The sequence below is a fragment of the Bos grunniens genome, chromosome 10, assembly GCF_055505025.1.
Source record: "Bos grunniens cultivar Pamir isolate PY7600 chromosome 10, Bosgru_T2T1.0, whole genome shotgun sequence".
Lineage (NCBI taxonomy): Eukaryota > Metazoa > Chordata > Mammalia > Artiodactyla > Bovidae > Bos > Bos grunniens.
In genome coordinates, this window is record NC_141174.1 from 20,358,250 (window position 1) to 20,385,853 (window position 27,604).

Here is a 27,604-nt window from a genome sequence, read left to right on the forward strand (position 1 = left end):
TTACAGTGACTTGCTTGACACAGGTGAGACACATTACATTATTCTTGTGGAAATAGTATTGTCCCCTTCCTCTTCCCCCACCACCAAAATAGCTAGCATAATGTGCCATAGATTATGTCTAACAAAAACAGAATAATTCCATGGACCTGGGATGGTGTGGGGGGGGGATGGGGGGACTCCTGTCTTGACTACAGAAAAGTCAGGATTACCTTCTCCATCTTAACTCAAGGTACAGCTTTTGTTTGAAGCTAGAAATGAAATCCAAATGAAGAAACTAAACAGAATATAATCTATTTCCACTTTTATCTCTGTTCATTTCTTAAAAAAAAACAAAACTATTTCTTTCTATTTAGAACACTTTTGCCAAACTAACAACAAGCCTATTTTTAAGCCACCACCACCAGACAACTATGGACTCCCTGCTCTATGCTGAATCGTTACACAAACATCGGTTTTCTTTATGGGCAAAACAGCATAGTGAAATGCACATAATGTCTACATTCAAACCTAGATCTGAATCTTGGTTCTAAGAATTACTGCTGCTCCTGCTGCTAAGTCGCTCTAGTCGTGTCCGACTCTGTGCGACCCCATAGACGGCAGCCCACCAGGCTCCCCCGTCCCTGGGATTCTCCAGCCAAGAACTCTGGAGTGGGTTGCCATTTCCTTCTCCAATGCAGGAAAGTGAAAAGTGAAAGTGAAGTCGCTCAGTCGTGTCTGACCCTCAGCGACCCCATGGACTGCAGCCCAGCAGGCTCCTCTGGCCATGGGACTCTCCAGGCAAGAGTACTGGAGTGGGGCGCCATTAAACCTCCAGCAGACTAGCGTCCTTCACTCTGACGTCAGTTCCCACGTCTGTAAGATGGAAGTAATACTATCATTCTCTTTCTACCATTGTTGGAAAACTTAGTGCTAACGTATACATTAGGCCTTTTGCAACTATTACTGTAGAAGAAGGCAATGGCTCTGCGGGCATCGAAGAGGGCTCTTATCTGTGCTTAGTTATCAACTGAAACTGTTCATTAAAAGGAAGAATACCACACAAGTTGTCTGGCTGACTCTGAGTTGGCTGCGGCCTGTACATTCACAAAGAAAAATATGTATAAACATGAACACTCAGGCACAAATATCCATCTGGACAGGATGTTAACACCATTCCTCAATCCCTAAGAGTCTTATTCTCTCTTAGAAGCATAAACTCAACCAACTGGTGTATGACACTTAATTTGGGTGAGAGGGAAGGAAGATGGAGAGAAAGAACCATCTCTTTTGAATACAATAAGGACCCATCTCCATAATATCATTCAAGAAGTTTAAAAGATTAAGCAATCAGGACCCTAATGTCCCATATGAATAAAGCACCAAATTCTTGCTTCCTCTCAACTCTTCTAAATGTTCCTGTGGGTTCGGTCCTCTGGCACTGGATTAATGGCACAATTCTATTGAAGACATGTACTCAGGAAAAGGGTAGTGATAAAAAGTGGTTACTTACATCAAGCTGACAGGGGTAAAACTCGCAGAAGAAATGTCCTGACGACATAATGAATCATAAAGCCGAGACTGTTCTGATTCTTACCTTGGTTTAAGCTGGCTAATCATAAAACCCGGCCCATGATTTTTAACGCTCCTACATACCTAGCAAAATTGCTCTTTACCACTTATAAAAATGTACAGTTAATTTTTAGTATTTAATTTTGACTTCTCTATCCTTTCCTTCTGAGAATTTTGTCCCATGTGACAAGGCAATCTTACAGCTAAAAGGTTAAGAGTAAAGCAAGGCTCCTCCCCTCCCAGTCAGGACCAACTTCACCGGGTCCCACCGAGGATGACATGGGATAATCCATGCAAGGTGTTCAGACAGGCACAGAGGAGACACGTGCTTAGGCTTCAATTCATGTGGTCTAGCTACTGAGTCTTGCTTTGCTCTTAACCTTTCAGCTCTAATACTGCCTCGTCGAATGGGACACAATTCTCAGAAGGAAAGGACTGAGAAGTCCAAATTAAATACTAAAAATTAACTATACATTTTATAAGTGGTAAAGAGCATTTTTGCTAGGTATGTAGGAGCGTTAAAAATCATGGGCCAGGTTTAATGCAAGCATTAAGGGAGGCAATATTCAAGATACAGCCTTAAGACTTGACCATTTTGTAGAAAACAGATGCTAAAAGCATAAAGACACCAGTAATGGCTTCCCTTGTACCTCAGTTGGTAAAGAACCTGCCTGCAGTGCAGGAGACTGGGGTTCGATCCCTGGGTCGGGAAGATCCCCTGGAGAAGGAAATGGCAACCCACTCTAGTATCCTCGCCTGGAAAATCTCATGGATGGAGGAGCCTGGTGGGCTACAGTCCATGGGGTCGCAAAGAGTCGGGCACAACTGAGCAACCAACACTTACTCACTTACTTAATAATAACCAATGTGATATATCTATAAAGGGATATCATACAATTTTTCAGCTATCTTTCATCTTCATATACTACTGTCATTCTATAATTTAAATGCCACCTGTTGTTGTTGCTAAGTTACTCATTCGTGTCCGAATGAGTTAGTCTTAATTACCTTCAACTTGGCCATTCTAATTGTCTACTTCTATATCCCGCTGTGATCCCATTAACATGGCCCCCTGAGGTTGATTTCAAGATGTTTATGATCACCTACAGTTGATTCCTCCCTAATTTTTAATGAATTTCTACTGATAAATAATTACTTTAAATAAATTAGCTAATTTCCAGACCATGTAGTTGTTTCCACTAGGAATCCACTGAGCTATATTTATTTTTCACCAGCTGTCTGGATAATTATATTTAGTCCACATTTTTTTAAAGTCAGTAGAGAACTGACTTTAAATGTTAATAATTAGCCCCTATTTTTCGGACTTCCATAAATCCTCTTAAAGCTTATGCAAGAGGCTCAGAGTGACGACTGGCTCATTGAGGACTTAGAATCAGTTCTTGAGGTAACAAAGCTAAGAGCTACAAGGTAAACAGATCAGTGAATGATTCCAGGCTTCCCAGGTGCGTCCAGGTGTCTTCCTGCAACAAAAATCAAGGGACACTAAATGCAAATCGGCATATGGAACTGAAAGGTTTACCCTCAACTGTCAGTTTTTCAGTAGGGAAAAGGAGCAACAGAAAGAGCCCACAGCAATCTTAACACAGAATTTCCAAAAAACTGGAAGGTTTCCACTTTGTTCTCATATTTACAAATGTAAATCAATTCAGCCAAGACAATGACTTAAGGAAAAAAGTCTACAAAACTTTTGTCTAGACAATAGCTACTGTTTCAAGATTTATGCAACTTGTGCAAAACATTACTTCAAATTCTGTATTTAAAAAGCAGCATGGAGGGGCAGTGGTTCCAGGTAAGATGACGGAAGCACATGCCTCTCATTCTCTCCCTTGAATGCCACTCTAACACCTGGACAGAATACGTGAAGCAGCTATTTGAGGGCTCTGAAAAATACATGATGATGGCAGAATGGGGGAGCAGTGCTAAACTCAAAATACCACCAAACCACTGATGGGGTTTCTCTGTATTTTCTTCCAAAACGCCCCAGCCTGGACTCCAGGCAACCAGACACCTGGAAGTGATCACCAGGATGCAGACAGAGGAAGCAAGTCTGCAAATGCTTTTACGTTCCACCTTAAGAAGCAGGAAAGGGGATTCCTAACCCTGGAGAGAATAAGGAAATTCCCCATTTTTCTTCTTTGTTTCCATTTTCTTGCTTCTTGGCAATCATAAGGTGGTGGCAGGCAGAAGGGACCACAGTCACTAAACCTCTGAGGAAAGGAACCTTTCTTCCTCCCTAATCAGAGGACCAATGGCTCTGGAGATGTAAAGGTAGAAAACATCTATTGCCATTTGCATTCTGTCTTCATGCCTCTAGTTTCAGAATGAAGGCAGTCATGAGAAACACAATGCCCATTCTAAAGCCCCACCTTTGTGTCTGGAGGACTTTCAGAAAGGGAACCTAAGGGAAACACGGAGTAATGAAGCAAATGACCTGCACAAATAGAGCCAGCTGATTTCTGACCACGATGCAAAGGCAATTCATAAGAGTGATCCACCAAAAAATTTTAAAGACAGACTGCACTTCTTCAAAATTAAGAATTCTTGCTCTGAAAAAGATGCTATTAATGAAGAATGGAAAAATAAGGTACAGACTGGGGAAAATATTTGCAAATCCCATGTTCAATGAAGGATTTGTATCCAGAATATGTTAAAAACCAAAAAAAAAAAAAACAAAACAAAACAAAACCCTCCAAAACTAAGCAAAGAAAAGAAACAACCCAATTAAAAATGGGCAAAAGGCTTGAACAGACCCTTCACCAGAAAGGACATACAGATGGTCACGAGTAAGCACACAACAAAGGCTGCAGGTAAGCTTCAAGGACGCACAAGAAAAAAAGCTCAACATTGCAGAAATGAAAATTAAAATCAGAGACGTGATTACACATCTACTAAAACGGCTAAAATAAAAGTACTGACAATTCAAAGTGCTGCCAAAGATGCCAAGTGCCTGAAACTCTCTTTCACACATTGCTGGAGGGAATGCAAATTGATACAGTTAACTCTGGAAAATGGTTTGAAATTTCCTTAGAAAGTTAAATAGACACCTACAAAATAATACAGCCATTTTTCTCCTAGATGTTTACTAAAGAGAAAGGAAAGTGTATGTCCATGTAAAGACACAAAACTTCAGAGCAGCTTTACTTGTAAAACCTGAAAACTAGCATAACCCAAATGCTCTTAATAGCTGGAATCCTACTCAGCTATTAAAAGGAACGTACTAACAATACCTACAACAACTTAGATGACAACTTCAAAGGCATTCTATTGCACAAAAGAAGCTAGCATCAAAAGACGTGCTACATGCCTTCATTTGGGCTTCCCTGGTGGTTCAGATGGCAAAGAATATGCCTGCAATGCAGGAGACCCAAGTTCAATTCAAGGGTCAGGAAGATCCCCTGGAGAAGAGAATGGCTACCCACTCTAGTATTCCTGCCCGGAGAATTCCATGGACAGAGGAGCCTGGCAGGCTACGGTCCGTGGGGTCACAAAGAGTCGGACACACCTGAGTGACTCAACAACAACAACGCTTCCATTTAAATGACATCTTTGCAAAGGCAAAATTACAGGGATGAACAACGCATCAACGGTTGCCAGGATTCACATGTGGGGAGAGAAGGAGGGAACATTCTGAGGTTGTGGGAACAGTTACACAAATCTACACATGTTAAAACCCAAAGAATTGTGTGACGTTAAAAAAAAGGCAACTTATGTTTCTTGTTAATTTTTTTAACCAACATAAAAATACCTCAAATTTACACTAACATCTTATATAACTAAATTCTGTAAATACTGTACTGCACATTGCCAAAGAGATGGGTTTTACAGACAATGGGACAATGGAGTAATGTCATATTATGATTTAAACCAAGTTTATTTATAAAACATTTAAAAAGACACCACAAAATCATCTCTTTTCAAAATTAACTGCTCAGCCACAATTAACTGTTAAACATCCAGAAAGCCAGTACTCAGTAGAGCCCAACAGAGCTAGTCACATAAGCATCTGGCTTTTGAGCTGTTGATGTTGCAAAGCAGGTAAATCAACAGGGACACAGACGTTGAACTTGAAATCATCTGAAGTTTGCCCGCTACAATCGGGTCTCATCTCTATCCCCACAGGGCTTGCCACACCGCCTCCATTTTCCTCAACAGGAAGTATTTAATGCACACGCCACTTGCTTGAACACCTTAAGAGCCATGTATACAAAAGGAAAAGGTCAAGGAAACCGTTTCATTGAGAACATCTGCACTCTGTCACCACAACCACTACAACTGGTTGATGCCTCCAAACCTGCCAGCAACTAAGCCTCATTTCTATAAGCCTCGTGTTATAACTGAGGCTCTTCTCAATGGCGCGAGCAGAGGGGAGGAATAGCTCTAAACTGCACTGCTAAACCAAAATGATCCACCCCAGTTTCAAAACACTGTGGTGAAATCGTCTTCTTAATACATGTCTCTGCACTATTTTTGTCACTGTGTTAGTTTTCCATTTCCTCAAAGCATTTTATTACAGAGTCATTTTTGCCTATTTCCAAGAAAATAACTCTGGTGGCTCAGCTGGTAAAGAATCTGCCTGCAACGCGGGAGACCTGGGTTCGATCCCTGGGTTGGGAAGATGCCCTGGAGAAGGGAACAGCTACCCACTCCAGTATTCTGGCCTGGAGAATTCCATGGACTATACAGGCCATGGGGTCGCAAAGAGTCGGACACGACTGAGTGACATCTCGTTAAAGAAAGTAACAGCCACTAAAAGGGTAATGCAGGTGTCAGCCCTCCCCACGTGCATGGATGCTCCTGCTCAGTATGCTCTATATGATTCAGCACTGGCCATTCGACTGCATACAGTAATCACCAATGTGGTACTTTCAAAGGTATTCTTAAAACAGAATCTTTATTTTAATGATGAAGCTATGGATAATTTTCTTCTTCCTATTTTTCTTTACTTCTTGAGGGTTCCCTACACAGAAATGTGAAAACAGTGGAACTTTGCTTTTACTCCTTCTCTGCCATAAATGATGACTATGAACATTATGACTTCCCTTTTAATACTTTTAGGGAAACCCTAATTTTTAGCAGCTCTATCTATACAATATCCCACCATCACCACTAAAATCAAGGGTGGGCGTGGTTGAGATACAGTAAACTTTCAGATCACATTGCTCTCACCAATTGTTACAAAAATAATTCAGTTACAAACATAAGGAGAGTCTGGTTATTTTTAAATGGGAGAGCCTCCTCTTTGATCTGTTTCACTTGCTGGAGAACACTGCACAGGAACAGACAAAACATTTAATAAGCCCGCTTTGATTATAATGTGTGCTTAGTCGCTCAGTTGTGTCTGAGCAAGATCAGACCCCATGGACTGTAGCCTGCCAGGCTTCTTTGCCCGTGGGATTCTCGCAAGAATACTGGAGTGTGTTGCCATTTCCTCCTCCAGGAGATCTTTCTGACAATTCGAGCCTAAACTATATACTATGTTCTTAATATTTACAAAGTGGTACTTCTTAGGGTTCTTTCAGGCAGGTACTTGAAAATAACCATCCGGATTGTGTGTGACTGAAGCCTGACTCACGCACAGGCAGTGCTGCTCTTTGCTAGATGTCAGAAGGGAAAGGTGATGTCCCACGACACCACCACGGTAGTACTCCTCTTTCTGTTGCCCACGATGCTATGATTCCCATTAGTCTCATTAGCCAGCAAAGACATCTGCATTCAAACTGACAGCAATAAGGAGAAGTTCATCCTCACTCACAACTTCTTTAAGAAAATTTTCCCATTTTATGATTTGAAGCCTAAAGTGAAAGGTTTTTTTCAGGCTGGAGTGTATTAGTTATGCTGAGTGTTAAAAAAGCCAGTTAGAGAAGCAGGCTTGAGAAGGTCATTGCAAAGAGACAAATGAAGAAAGGAAAAACCGGATGTCATACGTGAAGACTGGTGATACCAAGTCAGGGGAGGGACTCCGATGGTTCCTAGGTTCTCACCGTGGAAAGCACAGCAGAGGTGTCCTCACCTGAACAGTAACAGGATTGTAAGAGATACTCCACGAATCCTTGACAACTAAAAAAACTGTCATTCTATAATTTTAGAGTAAGATTGAGACCTTTTTAGACAGTGAGTTGCTTAAGGGGATTGTCTTTTTCATCACACTAGCATGGTGCCTGGTACATGAGAGATATTCCATAAATGGCTGCTGAATAGAAAGAATTACAAAAGAAACTGAACTGCATGCAAATGACCATTAACCCCCAGTGGACACCATCCACTGCTCCCTTTAAGTACTCAGAACACTCCTAGTGTTGGCCTCAGCACCGTCTCCTCCACTTCAGGGGTCTATGGAGCTGCACAGTGAGTCTGCAAAAAGACAGCTGATTTCTAAGTTGACAGTAGCGTGTATAGAGAAAAGCCTTTACTCTGCCAATTCTTTACAGTCCATTTGTGTTTGTATTACCAACGTCACCTTCATACCACAGTTCTTTAGGCATCTTTGCAAACCAAGTGTCAAATTTGCTCAGTTCAGTCGCTCATTCGTGTCCGACTCTTTGCGACCCCATGAATCGCAGCACGCCAGGCCTTCCTGTCCATCACCAACTCCCGGAGTTCACTCAGACTCACATCCATCGAGTCAGTGATGCCATCCAGCCATCTCATCCTCTGTCGACCCCTTCTCCTCCTGCCCCCAATCCCTCCCAGCATCAGAGTCTTTTCCAATGAGTCAACTCTTCGCATGAGGTGGCCAAAGTACTGGAGTTTCAGCTTTAGCATCATTCCCTCCAAAGAAATCCCAGGGCTGATCTCCTTCAGAATGGACTGGTTGGATCTCCTTGCAGTCCAAGGGACTCTCAAGAGTCTTCTCCAAAACCATAGTTCAAAAGCATCAATTCTTCGGCGCTCAGCCTTCTTCACAGTCCAACTCTCACATCCGTACATGACCACAGGAAAAACCATAGCCTTGACTAGACGGACCTTTGTTGGCAAAGTAATGTCTCTGCTTTTGAATATGCTATCTAGGTTGGTCATAACTTTTCTTCCAAGGAGTAAGCGTCTTTTAATTTCATGGCTGCACTCACCATCTGTAGTGATTTTGGAGCCCCAAAAAATAAAGTCTGAAACTGTTTCCACTGTTTCCCCATCTATTTCCCATGAAGTGATGGGACCGGATGCCATGATCTTCATTTTCTGAATGTTGAGCTTTAAGCCAACTTTTTCACTCTCCACTTTCACTTTCATCAAGAGGCTTTTGAGTTCCTCTTCACTTTCTGCCATAAGGGTGGTGTCATCTGCATATCTGAGGTGATTGATATTTCTTCCGGCAATCTTGATTCCAGCTTGTGTTTCTTCCAGTCCAGCGTTTCTCATGATGTACTCTGCATATAAGTTAAATAAGCAGGATGACAATATATAGCCTTGACATACTCCTTTTCCTATTTGGAACCAGTCTGTTGTTCCATGTCCAGTTCTAACTGTTGCTTCCTGACCTGCATACAGATTTCTCAAGAGGCAGGTCAAATTTGTAGCTGCTGCTTTAATTAAAACTAGTTAACCTAATCTGTAAGTCTACTAAGTAAACACAGAATGTCACAATAGGGGGAAAGCAAACAGGTGTGACAGCCCTGCCCCACGTTCTGGGCTGTGGAAGGCTCCCACAATCCCCAGGAGGGCTGGGTTCTTAGTGGGACACATACTCAGACCCAGGACCCCAGGCAAGGGCCCTAGTTTCAACCCCAATGTTTAATATTAGTAAATTTCAGTTTATTTCTTCATAGCTTATTAACATGCATGCTTACATGTGCAGTTGTCTCAGTCACATCTGACTCTTTGCAAACCCACAGACTGTAGCCTGCCAGGCTCCTGTGTCCATGGGATTATCCCAGCAAAAACACTGGAGCAGGTTGTCATTTCCTACTCTAAGGGATCTTCACAACCCAGTGTGCTTTGGCAGGCGGATTCTTTACCACTGAGCCACCTGGGAGGCCCCAATAGTTTATTAACAGTTCTAATATTTACTTCCTGCACTCCAACATACACACCCATTTGGGAAAACACAGTTCTAGGTTCTCTGTGATAGCATGTCTGCATTCAAGTTCCTGTTTCAAAGAGAAACCTATACCTCACCCAGTTTATCTAACCTTCTATCAACAAGCAGGACTTTCAAGCCAGATTCCCACCACCCCTACAACCCCTTTCCATATGTAACTTAACTGAGAAAAGACTAGGAAGCAGTTTCAGGCGCAGAAAGACCAAGAGATTCACAATCAGAAAATCTGGGTTCAAAATCTACCATTACCAACCATGTAATTTGGGGCCAGGGAAACAACCATTTCCGAGACCATTTATTTTCAAAATGAGGAAAATTCTATTTTGTTTTACTATCTTGGTTATTATACAGATTATTATGAAAGATTAACAGTAATTATGAAGATCAAAGTGGCTTTCTTTCTATAAGTATTAATATATTATAATCTTTATTATACAAATGAATAGTAATTTTATTTATGTATATACACTTTGCATGTAATTAATTTTAGAAAGAAAAGCAATTTTACTTGTTAAGTTCTTAATTGCAAATAATTATTATTTTAAAGACTAAAAATAGTTTTTACTGTTCTCATTCATGTTCTCTCCTTAGTAAGTCATTCTATGAAGCACTAACTCTCAACAGCAGCAAATTCAAAAGACCTCTTTATAAAGTTTCAAGTCATCCATTACTGTAATAAAATTATGCAATTACAAGAATTACACCCCTTTAAGTAGAAAATTACAAAATTCAAAATAAGTATAAAATATAAACTCAAAGTCACCCACAATCCTATCACCCAGAGATAAACTGCTAGTATTGAATAGCTTTTAAAATTGAGATATTATGTAAAGTGCTTTCTGTCCTCTGTAATTTAACATTATTCTGTGCAAATCTCTCTGTCATTTTATGTTCTTCAAAACTCAGATGCCTAATCACAGTATGATAGTCTTCTACGTGTACATGTCACAATTTAACCACTTTTTCACTATATGACATGTAGACTGCACCAAATTTTTATGTTATAAATACTAAAGCAATAAATATTCTTGAAATTTTTATAAAACTGTTCTTTGTGGAATCAAGTCCTAGACAGTAGGACATAACCAGTTTGAAATTTTTTGGCACATACTGTAAAACTGACGTTTATAAAGTTCATGCAGTAAAACCCCACTTAACCACAGTAATAGGTTAATAATTGGTTTAGAAATTAACAAGGCTGATTTAAGCGGCAGCCCATAAACACACACATACCCCACCTCGGCCATTTCATTTGACATTAATATGATGCATTTTCTTTTATCAACTTCCTGATGGAGGGTCAATGTCTTTTTCATGAACAATCAGTCTCCAGATTGACAGTTAGGCTATCATTCTCACACAAACCACAATCCCCCCCAAAAAAACAAACCATCATCCTCAACTTCCAATTACCCTTTTTTATTAGAGTGGAGTACAAACTCAAAGACTCTCAAGACTCAAGCTAAAAAATCTTTATAGAAGTTTAATTATTCCTGCAATCCTTTAGATTGCCATGACCATATCTAACTTAACAACATTCCTCTTGGAGACTTGCCTTTGGAGGCTTTCCAAAGTATTTAGCATATTTCTATAGAAAAATAATGCTCACATTTAATCAGATTACATAACATTTTAATTATGCAATTACAATACCAAGTACCATAGACAAAAACAGGTTCTTGTTTTAAACAAAACTGATTCATGATCAACATTCAACACGACCAGCCTACCCTGAAGAACGTGGGGGTCTAGAGGGTGGCTGCCATTTGAAGGTGTTGGCGTTGCAGACAACCATGAACTTGGCAGCAGAAGGAAGCAGGGAAGCAGAGGTCACCAAAGAGAGCTCTCATCTCTCAGCACCTTGAGAGAATGAGCATTACGTTTCAAAAGCCATTTATTAACCCTGATGTATTATATGTAGATGCGGAATAAATTCACACAACACAAACTGCCTCTGAACTGAAAGGAAGAGCAGTGCACAGACACAGACTTGCTCAGTGGAGGCCAAGGGCAACAGGCCACGGTCTCTCTCCTATTTCCCCTCTTCCATCCAGGTGCAAATGTTGGATCTCAGGCTTGGTCTCCACCCCTCCTCCCTTTTGTATCTAAATTCAGCCAACAGTTGATCTCATCCCGACTCAAAGCTTCAAATATCATGTATGTAGTGAAGACCCACAAATTTAGAACTCTATATAACCTGGACTTCCCTAGTGGGACAGTGGATAGGAACCCACCTGCCAATGCAAGAGACATGGGTTCAACCCCTGGACCAGGAAGATCCTATATGCTGTGGAGCAACTAAGCTCATGTGCCACAAGTACTGATCCTGTGGAGCCCACAGGCCACGACTACTGAGTCCATGCACCCTAGAGCCCGTAGTCCACAACAAGAGGAGCTGCAATGGTGGGAAAGCCACACACCGCCACCAGAAAGTACCCCCCACTCCGCACAGCTAGAGAAAGCCCGCACAAAGCAACGAAGACCCAGCACAGCCAAGTAAATAAATCAGTAAATTTATTTTAAGAAAATACAATACTCACAGCTGGGGAATGACAACAGGCCACTACCCCAACAGCTTTATTTTATAGATGCGAACTTAAAGGCCCAAAAAGTTTATGTAATTTAACTAAGGCCATGAGAACACAGCCTCTAATGTAAATGTCTATGATGTACAAGCAGACCCACCAGTCACCTCCTGGGTCCCTTCTTCTTTTGTTTATATACAACTTATCTCTTGCAAGTGTTTGGAGAACCTGACTGAGTTAATATCAGAGACGTGTACTTTTTTCATTTGGAGTTAATATCAGAGATGTGTACTTTTTTCGCTTGGGGTATGTAAGTAAACTTTCAGCAAGAGACTTCCTGCCATGTCTCCAATTCCACAGTCACCTGAAAGCCCACGACTAGTTTGGAGGCAGCTAAAGTGTCAAAGATTCTCAGCAGTCGGAAAATTCAAAGTCTAGTTGCCCAGATTCAAAATCCTGAAGTCACTCTAGGAAGCTACTGCTGCACACATGGCTTCCTCCTTCTATTAACCCTTACCTATCAGAATCTACTGTAAACTTCCAGGGCAGAGACAAAAAGAGAGAGTAGCGGGGTGTCCATAATTTGGTAACTCATCTGGTTTAATATATATAGTTCAAAGGTTCATCACAAATGCAGTCATGGAAGGCCCCACCCAGAAAGCTCCCCAAGGTAAACTTCCCACAGAAGTGAAGTAATGTTACCTCACCGATTTCATCTTTTAATTTCCCTGCCCCAATCTGAAGACCCTAGTGCTTACAAAGACTCAGGCATCACTTCATTAAGCTCATGCTGGCAGGGGCCTATCAGGCACCCAGGCTGTTGCCCCCAGACCTTGAAGATGTCAAATCAGCCAGGTTCCCCCTCAGCTTCAGCGCCTACCTGCCAACTGCATCAACCTCCTGGCCATACCTAGGCATGACGCATGAACATATCTAATATGTGGTCCAAAGTTCCCCCTGACGTTTGTTTTTATTGGAAACACCAACCAGTAAGTACCTTAAAACTCACATGACAGGTTTTCCACAAGCATCTCTTCATCTGCCCTCATAAACATCACCCCATAAAGTGTACAGTAACACTGCCTTCCGGAGAAGGCAATGGCACCCCACTCCAGTACTCTTGCCTGGAAAATCCCATGGATTCAGGAGCCTGGTGGGCTGCAGTCCATGGGGTCGCTGAGAGTCAGACACAACTGAGCAACTTCACTTTCACTTTTCACTTTCATGCATTGGAGAAGGAAATGGCAACCCACTCCAGTGTTCTTGCCTGGAGAATTCCAGGGACAGGGGGAGCCTGGTGGGCTGCCGTCTATGGGGTCGCACAGAGTCAGACACGACTGAAGCGACTTAGCAACAGCAGCAACATTGCCTTCCTCATTTTTCACATGAGAATGTGGACGGTCAAAGGGGTTCAGAAAGATGACCAGTACCCAGTTCAGACCTACACTGAAGTCCTCCTGGCTTCTCTGCCTGCACTGACCACAGGGCCTCTTGTGAGAACCACGTTACCCCACGCCCATGTTACCCACCCCTGGCAGAGTGTCCTTCAGTTCACGCGCTCATTCATCACAGCTCCCTGCTGGCCTGCTTTGTTTTTGTTGCACTGTTGTCGTTTACTTCACAGGCTAAGATAGATTCACTAAAACTTTTCACTTCTTGGAGCTCTCAGTTAACGTGGAGGGGTGTGTACAGAGCAATGACAGGAGAAACAAAACAGGTAAAAAATGATGCAAGAGAAAGACAGCAAAGGCGCTCCCTCTGTCTGCCCTATACTTCACAGTTTGTAAAGAGATTTCACATAGATTGAGTGCCTACCAGATTAATAGCTAAGCACTAAAGCTGTCAGTTTTCATTCCTATCCCAAAGAAAGGCAATGCCAAAGAATGCTCAAACTACTGCACAATTGCACTCATCTCACACGCTAGTAAAGTAATGCTCAAAATTCTCCAAGCCAGGCTTCAGCAATACGTGAACCGTGAACTTCCAGATGTTCAAGCTGGTTTTAGAAAAGGCAGAGGAACCAGAGATCAAATTGCCAACATCCGCTGGATCATGGAAAAAGCAAGAGAGTTCCAGAAAAACATCTATTTCTGCTTTCTTGACTATGCCAAAGCCTTTGACTGTGTGGATCACAATAAACTGTGGAAAATTCTGAAAGAGATGGGAATACCAGACCACCTGACCTGCTTCTTGAGAAACCTATATGCAGGTCAGGAAGCAACAGTTAGAACTGGACATGGAACAACAGACTGGTTCCAAATAGGAAAAGGAGTACATCAAGACTGTATATTGTCACCCTGCTTATTTAACTTATATGCAGAGTACATCATGAAAAACACTGGGCTGGAAGAAGCACAAGCTAGAATCAAGATTGCCGGGAGAAATATCAATAACCTCAGATATGCAGATGACACCACCCTTATGGCAGAAAATGAAGAGGAACTCCAGAGCCTCTTGATGAAAGTGAAAGAGGAGAGTGAAAAAGTTGGCTTAAAGCTCAATGTTCAGAAAACGAAGATCATAGCATCTGGTCCCATCACTTCATGGGAAATAGATGGGGAAACAGTGTCAGACTTTATTTTTGTGGGGCTCAAAAATCATTGCAGATGGTGACTGCAGCCATGAAATTAAAAGACGCTTACTCCTTGGAAGGAAAGTTATGACCAACCTAGATAGCATATTCAAAAGCAGAGAAATTACTTTGCCAACAAAGGTCTGTCTAGTCAAGGCTATGGTTTCTCCAGTGGTCATGTATGGATGTGAGCTGGACTGTGAAGAAAGCTGAGTGCCGAAAAATTGATGCTTTTGAACTGTGGTGTTGGAGAAGACTCTTGAGAGTCCCTTGGACTGCAAGGAGATCCAACCAGTCCATTCTCAAGGAGATCAGCCCTGGGATTTCTTTGGAAAGACTGATGCTAAAGCTGAAACTCCAATACTTTGGCCACCTGATGCGAAGAGTTGACACACTGGAAAAGACTCTGATGCTGGGAGGGATTGGGGGCAGGAGGAGAAGGGGACGACAAAGGATGAGATGGCTGGATGGCATCACCGACTCGATGGACAAGAGTTTGGGTGAACTCCGGGAGTTGGTGATGGACAGGGAGGCCTGGCATGCTGCGATTCATGGGGTCGCAAAGAGTCGGACACGACTGAGCGACTGAACTGAACTGAAGGCTGAAGCTGGGGAACCTGGGACCCAGTTCAGGTGGCTGGAAGAGGTATCTTGGAGCTGAGACTTTGAAGCCTGGGGTAAGGTCACAGGGAGTCTGGGGTGAGAGAGATGGGCATTCCAGGGCATTCCACAAGGGCCTGAAAATGGGAAAAGACCTGAAGAGCCAGCACTCTAGGCTGTAGTGCCAGGTTTTCACTATGGAGTACCAAGTGCTACCAATGAAAACCAGGGAAATGTTTACACAAAAACAGGGGGACTCGACTAAAACCAATGAGCAGCTCTGCAAGAGAACAATGAATACAATGAGGTGTTTGATTTTTGTTTCTCAGAGTCACAAAGCTGAGACTATTCAAGATAGAATTTTAGAGTTCCTGTCCTCCAAGACCCAAATCCACCTTTTATACTTCTTCATTGCCTCTGTTTTCATTGGAAAAAGATTCATATCTTTTCATTTACGTGTTGCTGTATTACAATTTCATTTGTATATATCTGTATTTGGGTACCTATTTAAATAGGGTACAAGCTTTCAGAGTGGGTCCAGGCCTTTTATTCTTTTTATATGGCCTGCAAATTCTAAAATAATATTTACCATGAAAGCCACCCTACAAATATCATTTGATCAGAAAATCATCTTTTAATAATTATTTTTTAAAAGAATTAGAAGTGAGTATAGGAGAAGCCTCTGTAACATACGCATCCACCTGTTTCAGTCTTTATAGTCCTATTTATTTGTCCTTACTATGTGTCAGGCACTGTTCTAAGCACTTAATTTCTATTAGCTTATATCATCCTCCTGACAATCCTATGAGACACATGCCATTATCACGATTATTACCACTTTACTAAAGAGGAAACTAAACTTGCCCAACATCACAAAGCTGGCAAGTAGTAGAGATAAGGTCTAAAGCCAGACAGTCTGGTTCTAGAGTTAATGCACTCAATCTCTACACACGAAAACACCTCTTTCAAAATAACACATTACACTTGAAAACTTATGGGCCAAGTTTTGCTTCTTCTTCAGTTTTTGCACTGTGGCAGTCATCACATATTGTATTTTGAAAATTTGACACACTGCAAACTGCAATTACTCTTTTAAATCACAAAAAATACAAAGATTTTAATGTGCTTCTAAATAATGCACTTATATTTGGGCCTTGCATACTGTTTATTCTAAGAAGTACATCTGTTCTTGGCATCGAATATAACAAAATTAGCTATTTTATGATTACACAATAAGAATGTCAATGCCATTGCCTGATCAAACAAATAGTGAATGATTAATGCTTCTCCTTGGATTTCTTTCTAAACATAATTAATGTATAAATAGCTAAGCAAATTATTACTTGATTCAAACAACCTGCTATCTACAAAGACAAGAGTCCTTTACCTGTGAATAAGTCAACACACACTTGGACAAGGCAGTATCTGATGCTGCTGCCGCTGCTGCTGCTGCTGCTGCTAAGTCACTTCAGTCGTGTCCAACTCTGTGCGACCCCAAAGACGGGAGCCCACCAGGCTCCCCTGTCCCTGGGATTCTCCAGGCAAGAACACTGGAGTAGGTTGCCATTTCCTTCTCCAATGCATGAAAGTGAAAAGTGAAAGTGAAGTCGTGTCGGACTCTTAGCGACCCCATGGACTGCAGCCTACCAGGCTCCGTCCATGGGATTTTCCAGGCAAGAGTACTGGAGTGGGTTAGCATCTGATGGGATACCTGTAAATATCTACACAAAATTTTGACTCAAAGAATCCCCCACTGCCGGGAGCCGGCATATTGCATATTGAGTGCAGCACTTTCCACAGCATCATCTTTCAGGATCTGGAATAGCTCAACTGGAATTCTATCACTGCTGGGAGCCAGCGTGAGGAGCTCCACCCGTGACAAAGGTCATGAGGAAGGAGGCTCGGCATATGCAAAGGCGGGATTGAGCCTCAGGAGCCCCCTGGAAATTTTTGAGCATTTACCCCCAAAACCAGAGTCTGCCTACTTTCTGCTTTGTGCTTTCACCTACACCTCTGACTTTACAGGGGGCTGTCCCCCACTACCTCTCTCTGAAAAAAGAGTTAGCTTACAGCTCCAGTTAATAATTCCTGGGTGTGACAGTGTTTCAACCTACAAACTCCTTTGGAAGTCCTCTAGCCTGCCTGAATAGGTTTTTCTGGCCACATGTGATTGCTCAGAGCCTCCCAACTGTGAGAGGCATGAGATGTTCTAAACTGTCTAAATACAGATTCCTTTGAGCAGTTAAAAGATTGATTAGAAATTGTATTGGTGAAGGGTTTTTCACTTGTTGGGCCAATGTTTGCTGCTAAGTCTCCATATCCCTTACCTGCTGTGTCCCTGGCAGTGTACTGATTAATATAATTGGTGCAAATAGTAGCTTTAATGTTTGTAACCTGGGACCCTTGAATTAATTCTTTTTCTTGTTATAGCCCACCACACCCTTGCTCTGTAGGAATGCAACTTTATCTAATGCTTTTGGAGGGTGGCTCCTGACCAATCACCTTTAGAGAAAAATAAGTTTTCTGAAGAAAGGGTCTTAAAATGTTAACAGGCCTCTGGGCCAGAAGATGATGCAAATCACCTAAACTTTTGCATATGATAAGTTTGCAGGAAGAAAGCCTGGCTTACTGCATGACTCTACCCCTTCCCCCATTATCCGCTATGCATAACTTAAGGTATAAAAACTACTTTGAAAAATAAAGTGCGGGCCTTGTTCACCGAAACTTGGTCTCACCATGTCGTTCTTTCTCTTACCTTCTGGCTGAATTATTCAGCCTCTTTTCTCCACTGAATTTCCTCACTGAGCTATCCTTATTTCAGCCTCTTTTCTCCACTGAATTTCCTCACTGAGCTATCCTTATTTCAGCCTCTTTTCTCCACTGAATTTCCTCACTGAGCTATCCTTATTTCAGCCTCTTTTCTCCACTGAATTTTCTCACTGAGCTATCCTCATTCTATTACTCTTTATATCCTTAATTAAAGTTTAATTAAGCAGTTGTTTCCTGATCCTCGCCGACGCCGTCCCTGCTTCGAATTCCCTGTATCCACCGGGGCTGGACCCCGGCACCCCACCAATAGTAATCAGTGTTGACATAAATAAGGACAGTAAGTTGGTGATGACTGGAATGGTTGATTTCACATGACAGTTAAGTGTTGTTTCAAACAGAAAATTTTTCAGTAGAAATCTTCTGAAATCTTACCTATAAGACCAAGCTAGTTTGACTTACATCCCAAACCAAATCACTACTACATATACTAATACTTAATAGGTCAAAAGCATTCACACAGCATAACTACAGTGATCAAAATGAAGAGAATAAATATGACAGAGAAAACTGGCATCAAAATATATTGAAAGAACAAATAACTAAGGCCATTAAATTGGGCTCCTCTACATGATATGAAGGAGTTCATAAAAACCAACCAGTCAATATGCTTTAGACTATAAACACCCATGTTAATCCAAAAACTAGCAAACAAACAATTACTTTTTAAGAAAAATCATTTAATTTAGTCCATCATACCTACAAACTACTTTAGGCACCATGCTTGGATTAAAAAAATATCATCTTGCCAAGAGGACACAATTAGAACACAGTTGAGTTTTATTAGTGTGGCTTTCATCATGGTTCTCTTAATGCCTGTTGTTTATCTATACAAATAAAGTACAGCCTGGGAACTGTCCTAGTTTCTTTGAGAGCTATCAACTGAAGCTAATGTTTCCTTAATGAGAAGGCCACTCTGAAAGGGTACTATGAACCTGGCCCGTTTCCTCCGCCATTTACATGGACACAAGCCCATCTGCAGCAGGGCAACATTAGCCTTGCGATGGAATCTCTGTATCCTCACGTGATGTCTCTCAATAGTCCTCACTGTGTTTACTTGTTCAGCTAAAAACAAAGGGGCAGCCTCCCTTCTCCCAATAAACAGGAAGTTTAAAATGAGTTTGATTGTACATACTGATGGGCAGCAGCCCAGGAACTGAATGGAGCTCCCCTTAGGGTAACATTTGCTTCTTTCCATCCTGCTCATCTTTGAACACCCCCACAGCACAGTACCTTGGACATACAGCCAATGCATGGAGCCCCTCCTCTCCCTCAAAGGATTCCACACACATCTCAGAACTGAGTTACCAGTATATGGTCCTGTTACCTATTTGGACTCGAGACACTTGTAAGGACTTATGAGAAACCACCATTCAGAAAATTTACCAGAGCACCTCAGTGTATTTCCCTACATAACACTCCCAAGTCTGTGGCTGTGAAAATCTTTCTTAACTTCCTCTTTAAAATGAGACTGTTCTGAGAAATACAACGCTTGTGGCATGCTAACACAGCAAACACACAAAATATTGAGTAGGCCAAAAAGTTGATCCATTCAGGTTTTTGTACCATCTTACTAAAAACCCTGAATAAACTTTCTGGCCAATTCGATATACACTAACAAAATATCAATTCTTGAGACTCTCCTTTGGACTTAGATGCTGGCATTGATGACATTACTGAAATGTCAGAAGAAATTTTAAATACTAAGAAGAGAGATGACCCTGGGAGAACTGACAGCAATTTTGAGCCCCATACGGTCTCTTCGAAAGCCAATTAATTAGGCCAAGTTAAACAGTTAAACCTGGAGAAGGAAATAGCAACCCACTCCAGTATTCTTACCTGGAGAATCCCAGGGACAGAGGAGCCTGGTGGGCTGCTGTCTGTGGGGTCGCACAGAGTCGGACATGACTGATGTGACTTAGCAGCAGCAGCGCAAACAGTTAAACCAGTTTCACTCTTTCTTGTCGCAATATGATAAAATATCTTGACTCAACAAGCAAATCTCACTGGGCCAGCTTCATAGAACACTTATACATAAACACAACATCTCTATCTGATAAAATAAATGCATGCCAAGGTTTCAGTCTTAATCTGCATTTAACAATACTGGTTTCATTATGAGGATAAACCCAGTTACCAAAAGAACTGTTCATTTTTCAATATTTTTTTAAACAACAGTTGTGATGCATCACAAAAAGGGTTTTGACCAAAATGCTGTAACCTAGCTCCACCATGATCCTATTCAAAATATTCCAAAATTCTAACTCATGATTACTATTATATATAGTATCTGGAGTGCCAAATTCTTCGTTTAAAAAATGGAGGTAGTATCTTTTAAAGATTGAATGTCAATAATACAGCATGTGGACAAATTAATTCAAGATGGATCACAGTTTTCAGAAGAAAACATAGGAGAATATTTTCAAGAGTGGACAGTAGGGAAAGGCTTTCTAAGACACTGAAATCTGTAATAACCATAAAAGAAAAAAATGGATCAGATCAGATCAGATCAGATCAGTCGCTCAGTTGTGTCCGACTCTTTGCAAACCCATGAATCGCAGCACGCCAGGCCTCCCTGTCCATCACCAACTCCCAGAGTTCACTCAGACTCACATCCATCGAGTCAGTGATGCCATCTAGCCATCTCATCCTCTGTCGTCCCCTTCTCCTCCTGCCCCCAATCCCTCCCAGCATCAGAGTCTTTTCCAATGAGTCAACTCTTCGCATGAGGTGGCCAAAGTACTGGAGTTGCAGCTTTAGCATCATTCCTTCCAAAGAAATCCCAGGGCTGATCTCCTTCAGAATGGACTGGTTGGATCTCCTTACAGTCCAAGGGACTCTCAAGAGTCTTCTCCAACATCACAGTTCAAAAGCATCAATTCTTCGGCGCTCAGCCTTCTTCACAGTCCAACTCTCACATCCATACATGACCACAGGAAGAACCATAGCCTTGACTAGACAAACCTTTAACTTGTGATTATGAGGTGACACTGTTTTAAAAAAACTGAGGAGAAATCAGTGCAAAATATAAATCTAAAACAAAGAGGACTGATATCCAGGCTATGTAAAGAACTCATGAAACTCACTAATAAAATGTTCACTGCAGTATATACACAATGGCCTGTTTTGGAGGAGACAGCTCAACAGAGGAAAAGGAGATTTCTTTCCTGTCAAGAATTAGGGGGGATTTCCCTGGTGGTCCAGTGGTTAGGACTCTATGCTTCCAGTGCTGGGGGCACAGGTTCAATCTCTGGTATGGAACTAACATCCCACATGCCAAGTAGCCAATAAATTAATTAATTAAAAATAAAAACAGAACTAAGGGTTAGGTAGCTGGAGGAGAGTACTGCCTAACAAACTGCTTGAGGAAAAAGACAGAAAATACAAATTAGATAGATGACAGGGCAGTTTGAGCTTTTTTAAAATAAAGCTTTCAGAATGCCAAGAAGTCTTAGTTTAAAAGAAATATGGATTTGGACAGAAGGATAAATTAAGAGTTTAGGATTAACATATACATGCTATCGATACTATATATAAAACAGATCTACTATATAGCATAGAGAATTCTACTCAATATTCTATAATAACCCATATGGGGAAAGAATCTGAAAAGAATACATGTGTGTGTGTGTGAGAGTGTGTGTGTGTGTGAGAGTGTGTGTGTGTAACTGAATCACTTTGCTGTCCACCTGAAACTAACGCAATGCTGTAGATCAACTACACGCCAATAGACAATTTTAGAAAGTCTTTAAATAAAACACAATTGTATTAAAAATCCAAAAATAAAAACCTTTTCTATATTTATTTTTATTTAGTTTATTTTTGGCTGTGCTGGGTCTATGCTGCTGCATGCAGGCTTTCTCTAGTTGTGGCAAGCAGAGGCTACTCTTCCCTGCAGTGCATGAGCCACTGCAATGAGCTCATGCATTGCTCGGAAGCTCAGAAGCCATGAGCTGTGGCTTCTCTTGTGGATCATGGGCTCCAGGCACGCGGGCTTCCATAGCTGCAGGCACGGGGGCCCAGCAGTTGCAGCTTGTGGGCTCTACAGCACAGGCTCAATAGCTGTAGTACACGGGCTTAGTTGCTCCACAGCATATGGGATCTTCCTGGACCAGGGCTCGAACCCAGGTCCCCTGCATTGGCAGGGGGATTCTTAACCACTAGACTACCAAGGAAGCCCAAAACAATTTTTTACATAAAAGAAATATGGTTTTTGAAAAGTGGCAGCTTTGTACTATTAAGTTGGTTTCAAAAAGTTTCTATCCAAATTTAATGCTTGAAGTGTAATTCTTACTTGGGTTTATCCAATTCTCCAGATCAAGCAAATATATTTGCATGGAAAATACATTTCAGTTAAAAAACTGGATTTGTATCATACCACTTTGTAAACATTTGTTTTGTCTAAAAATAAACTTTAATTCTTCTGCAATACACCAAGAAAATAAGGATACAGAATGATCTAAAATGGCACAGAGTCACCAATAATTATTAAAGCTTTTCAGCCATCATTTCTGAGCTGTGATTTTACACAATTATACATTTGGTTCTGTCTAGACATATCATTCAGTTGGCTTCGTAAAGCACACCACCCAAGCCCATAAGTGCTGGCAGACCAACATATAATAAACAGTTCTCCACTGTAGTATTACAGGACATGAAATTGATAGTTTTGTTTTTAACATGGAGATGTTAACCACTTATAACAATAAGACTTTTTTGACATTTATTGCAAGTTTTTTAGGTGCAAAACTATACATGAAAGATCAGTTAATGTGCCCTCACGCTTTCTCATTCATTTATTCTCTCTGCTATCTGACCTCAAGTGTAAACGGGTTGTTTTGTTGCTATCTGTACCCTGTGCCCTTGCAGTTACACCACATGACAACTTGAGATGCTGTTCTGCACAAATCAGTAGGAGAAATATCTAAACACCAGAGTTCTGTCTCAGAGGACTGTTAGAATCTGTTTAGACTGAACTGCCAATCTGAAAACAAAGTAAGTTTTTCCTTTTAGCTGTTAAAATGAAAACAATTTCTAAGTATCATTAAAACAATAGTAAATGAAAGAGTTTTGATAATTGCGAAGATGTCAAACCAACCAAAACTGCTACTTTATAAAGGACTCCTGATAACCAAAAGCATGTTGTTTTAAACTAAAATAAGAACACATCCTACCACCACAATATGTGAGGAAAGAGGCATAAACACTTAGAGAAAACAGGGAAGAACAATTCAACATAGTGGCTCAGGCACTAAAGACAGACCGATCTGGGTTCATCCCAGCTCAGCCACTTTCAAGTTATGTGACTTATATAAATCATTTAGTCCTTAGTAACATGAGGATCAAGATTGCTGGAAGAAATATCAATAACTTCAGATATGCAGATGACACTACCCTTATGGCAGAAAGTGAACAGAAACTAAAAAGCCTCTTGATGAAGGTTAAAGTGCAGAGTGAAAAAGTTGGCTTCAAGCTCAACATTCAGAAAACGAAGATCATGGCATCCGGTCCCATCACTTCATGGGAAATAGATAGGGAAACAGTGTTAGACTTTATTTTTTGGGGCTCCAGAATCACTGCAGATGGTGACTGCAGCCATGAAATTAAAAGATGCTTATTCCTTGGAAGGAAAATTATGACCAACCTAGATAGCATATTGAAAAGCAGAGATATTACTTTGCCAACAAAGGTTCGTCTAGTCAAGGCTATGGTTTTTCCTGTGGTCATGTATGGAGGTGAGAGTTGGACTGTGAAGAAGGCTGAGCGCCGAAGAATTGATGCTTTTGAACTGTGGTGTTGGAGAAGACTCTTGAGAGTCCCTTGGACTGCAAGGAGATCCAACCAGTCCATTCTGAAGGTCAGCCCTGGGATTTCTTTGGAGGGAATGATGCTAAAGCTGAAACTCCAGTACTTTGGCCACCTCATGCGAAGAGTTGACTCATTGGAAAAGACTCTGATGCTGGGAGGGATTGGGGGCAGGAGGAGAAGGGGACGACAGAGGATAAGATGGCTGGATGGCATCACTGACTCAATGGACGTGAGTCTGAGTGAACTCTGGGAGTTGGTGATGGACAGGGAGGCCTGGCGTGCTGCGATTCATGGGGTCGCAAAGAGTCAGACATGACTGAGTGACTAAACTGAAATGAACATGAGGATATCTGTCAACATCTCATAGGATGAATATGAGGATTAAAAGAAACAATGAAAGGGAAATCTTTAGCAAAGTTCTGAGTACACATTAAACACTGTAATGGTAACTATTATTATTACAGTTCATTTATAATTTCTTCAATAAAGAGTCAGAATTACTAAAAGCTATAACGTAAAACAACCAGATTTAATAAAAAAAAATACCAATTAAAGATTTCTAGTTTAGGAATTTATCTCATGATCCCAAGAACTTTGTGGAAACCAAGAGAACTTTAAATTTTAAACTAGCAATATAGGCAGTGGGAATAAGCCCTTCTTTTTCTTGGTCCAAATAATTTGAGAAAAGGAAGGGGTGTGGGGGGCAGGGAAGAAGAACAATCATTCACGATCAACCACTGTAAGCAATCACTCACATAAACAATGGCACACAGGCAATCATTTGTGTGTGCTCAAGAGTTCCATGTTAAGTCACAAATCTGCATACTCAGTTCCTCTTGGCTTTAAATCAACTTGTTGCAGTCACTCCACAATGATTTTCTGGGGCAGGTTGTAACTAACCAAACAAGTACCTGTGCATGACGAAAATATGAACTTAGTAAAAAGGCACCACATTATATTTTATACGGTATTTCATACATATTTCATACAGTTCATTTATGCATTCACTCATGAAGGATCTATCTACTTCTCGCTCCCTACCAAACTCAGTCAAATATTAACACAGTAATAACATTAACCTCGCAAGGAGAAAAGCATCCTTGCAAAGTGTGAAAATGCGGTTTAGGTGTCCTGTCTCACACAGCATACGCTTCTGAAAAAACATGAGAAGTGTTAGTCGCTCAGCGGTGTCCAACTCTTGCGAACCCTTGTGACCCCACAGCCCTCCAGGCTCCTCTGTCCACGGGATTTCCCAGGCAAGAATACTGGAGAGAGCTGCCATTTCCTCCTCCAGGGGATCTTCTCCACCCAGAGATCAAACCCGAGTCTCTTGCATGGGCAGACAGACTCTTTACCACTGAGCCACCTGGGAACGCCATAAGTAGACAAGGCCAGAGATAAAAGGGGCTCTGCCCGATCTTCATCCAATACACTGTGGTTTTACAACATATACCATTTTATTGCTGACTGTAAGTAAGGTAAGTTTCTGTCTAAATTTTATTTACAGTCTTCATTTGACCAGCATATTCATTCAGAGTTATAAAAAAAGATACAGTCTATAGTCGTTTTACCCCAACCAGGTATCAGTTTCTAAGTAACCACATTCTATCCAAACTTTGAGGACATTTCCAAGACCACCTTCTCCAGAAAGCATTTCTTGATAGGCTTGAGCTAAAAGTTATGTCCTGTTGCCATGAATTCCTGTAGCACTTTGCCTGAACTTACCTCTCCCTGGTTTCCCTTTCTGTCTCATATTAAGGTTATCCTCCAATATATCTTAGATCTCCATAATAATTCAGGTTCCTTGAGACCAAATTCATATATGACTTACCTAAGACAAAACCCTACAGGAGCTGCAGGGCTCAAGATAAATTACAATAAATGCATTCTTTTTTTTTTTTTTTAAGACTGATGTTCAGCCATAAACTTCTAACTTCATCACTGCTGCTGGTGGTGTTACATTTACTGATATATGTATCTTTAATCAAGAGGGATGCTTGGAAAACTTTACACAATAGTATAAGGAAAGGATGAGTGGAGCTAGAACAGATCTCTCCATAAAAGACTCTACTTAGCCTTCATCTGAGAGCCAACCACTACCACTCCATTTTTATACATTACTGGTATCCCAGGACATCTTCAGAGTTGACAGAGAGTTGTTGAGTTTAAACCAAAGGTCCTAAATACTAAAAGTTTCCATCAGTATAATCATAAAAATCAGAGTTAAGGGAATTTCCACTTACCTTTACTCATTATATAGCCTCCACTAACCTTTTCAACCTCAACTTGCTCATACATAAAATGGGTATGACATTACCTCACAGTATTGATAGGATCAAATGTGAAAACCTGTATGACAATGCCTGGTCCCAAGCCCAGTACAAATGATTTGCTCAGTCTCCATAGTCCAGAATGGCAGATGAAGTTCTACCACAAAGCCTCTTTGTTCTAAGACCAACAATTTGATGGATCTCTCAGTTTCATTTCATGATCAGAGAAAATATTAAAAGTTAGGAACTGGATTCCAGGATCACAATTCTCCTAAAAATATTCTATGTAGGAATTAGACTTAGACTTCAGTCTCAGGTGCCTCTCCATGTTTACTAAATTTACTTTTAATTTTCTATTGTAGAGTGAGACTGTTTTCAAAGTTACTGAGAAAAAAAGGAGGAGGTGAGTCATTCTTGATATACTGGTCTAAAGAAAATCACTGCACAAAAGCCAGGAAGTTTTTCCTTTAAATTTCTTACACTGAACTCTTTGACCAACATTTTAATCACTCACACGGCAAAAAGAATAGATAACTAGAAATATTTCACAATTTCAAACATTCACTTAATACAGAATGGAAAGTCACATTAAACCAATCATCAAGCAGGAAAATCTTGATGGACAGGATCAGGACAAGTTGTGCTTATTAGTGACTGCTCCACTTAAATGACAGAAGAGTCAGCGTTCAGTCTGGGGATTTGAGAACTTGGAGTGCAACACATCCTCCACACCAGAAGATGAACAGTTTCTGTTAATACGGAAATGATGTTGAACTAGTAAAAGATGTAATAGCTAACAAAAAAGTTCCTCAGAACGGAGGGTCTTCAGGTCAAAGTGCTAACTCTCACTAGTCATCAGGAGAATGCAATCTAAATAACAATGGATCCCACTCTGGACCCACTGGAATGGCTAAAACTAAATGCTAAAAGCTAATGCTGATGAAGACATGGAGCCACTGGAACTCTCAAACACTGTTATTGACAGTGAACTGGTGCACCTACTTCAATAAAAGGTTCCATATTATCCACCAAAGCTGAACAAACACATATGCAACCTCAGAAATCCCAGTCCTAGGTAGACACCCAACAAAAATATACATATATGTGCCCAAAAAACAAATACAAAGAGTTTTCTATAAAGTTCCAAATCAGAGAAAACTAATCTATGGTGATGTAAGTTAGCATAATGATTACCTCTGGTAGTACTGGTGGATGAGGAAGGGTAGTGAAATGGGAGAAAATGTGAATGAGTCTATGGAATGCTGGTAATAGTCTCATTTTTAAGTTAGGTGATATTTACACATGTGTATTGTTTACAAAAATTTATCAAAGATGAAAACTTACAATCTGTGTGCTTTTCTACATTAATGTTACACCTTATTTTTTTTAATAGGAAACA

At 40.9% G+C, this 27,604-nt stretch overlaps 1 long non-coding RNA gene across 3 annotated transcripts in view; it reads right to left on the bottom strand.

Annotated features, from left to right (window-relative positions):
• Window positions 1-27,604, bottom strand: part of LOC147364070 (uncharacterized) — a 191,310-nt gene that overhangs the window by 41,151 nt on the left and 122,555 nt on the right. The window contains exon 5 of one of the 3 annotated variants that reach the window (XR_015134079.1): window positions 24,691-24,846. The exons of the other annotated variants lie outside the window; for them this stretch is intronic. This is a non-coding gene — a long non-coding RNA (uncharacterized LOC147364070). The remainder of the gene's footprint in view (window positions 1-24,690; window positions 24,847-27,604) is intronic. 3 annotated transcript variants of the gene reach the window in all.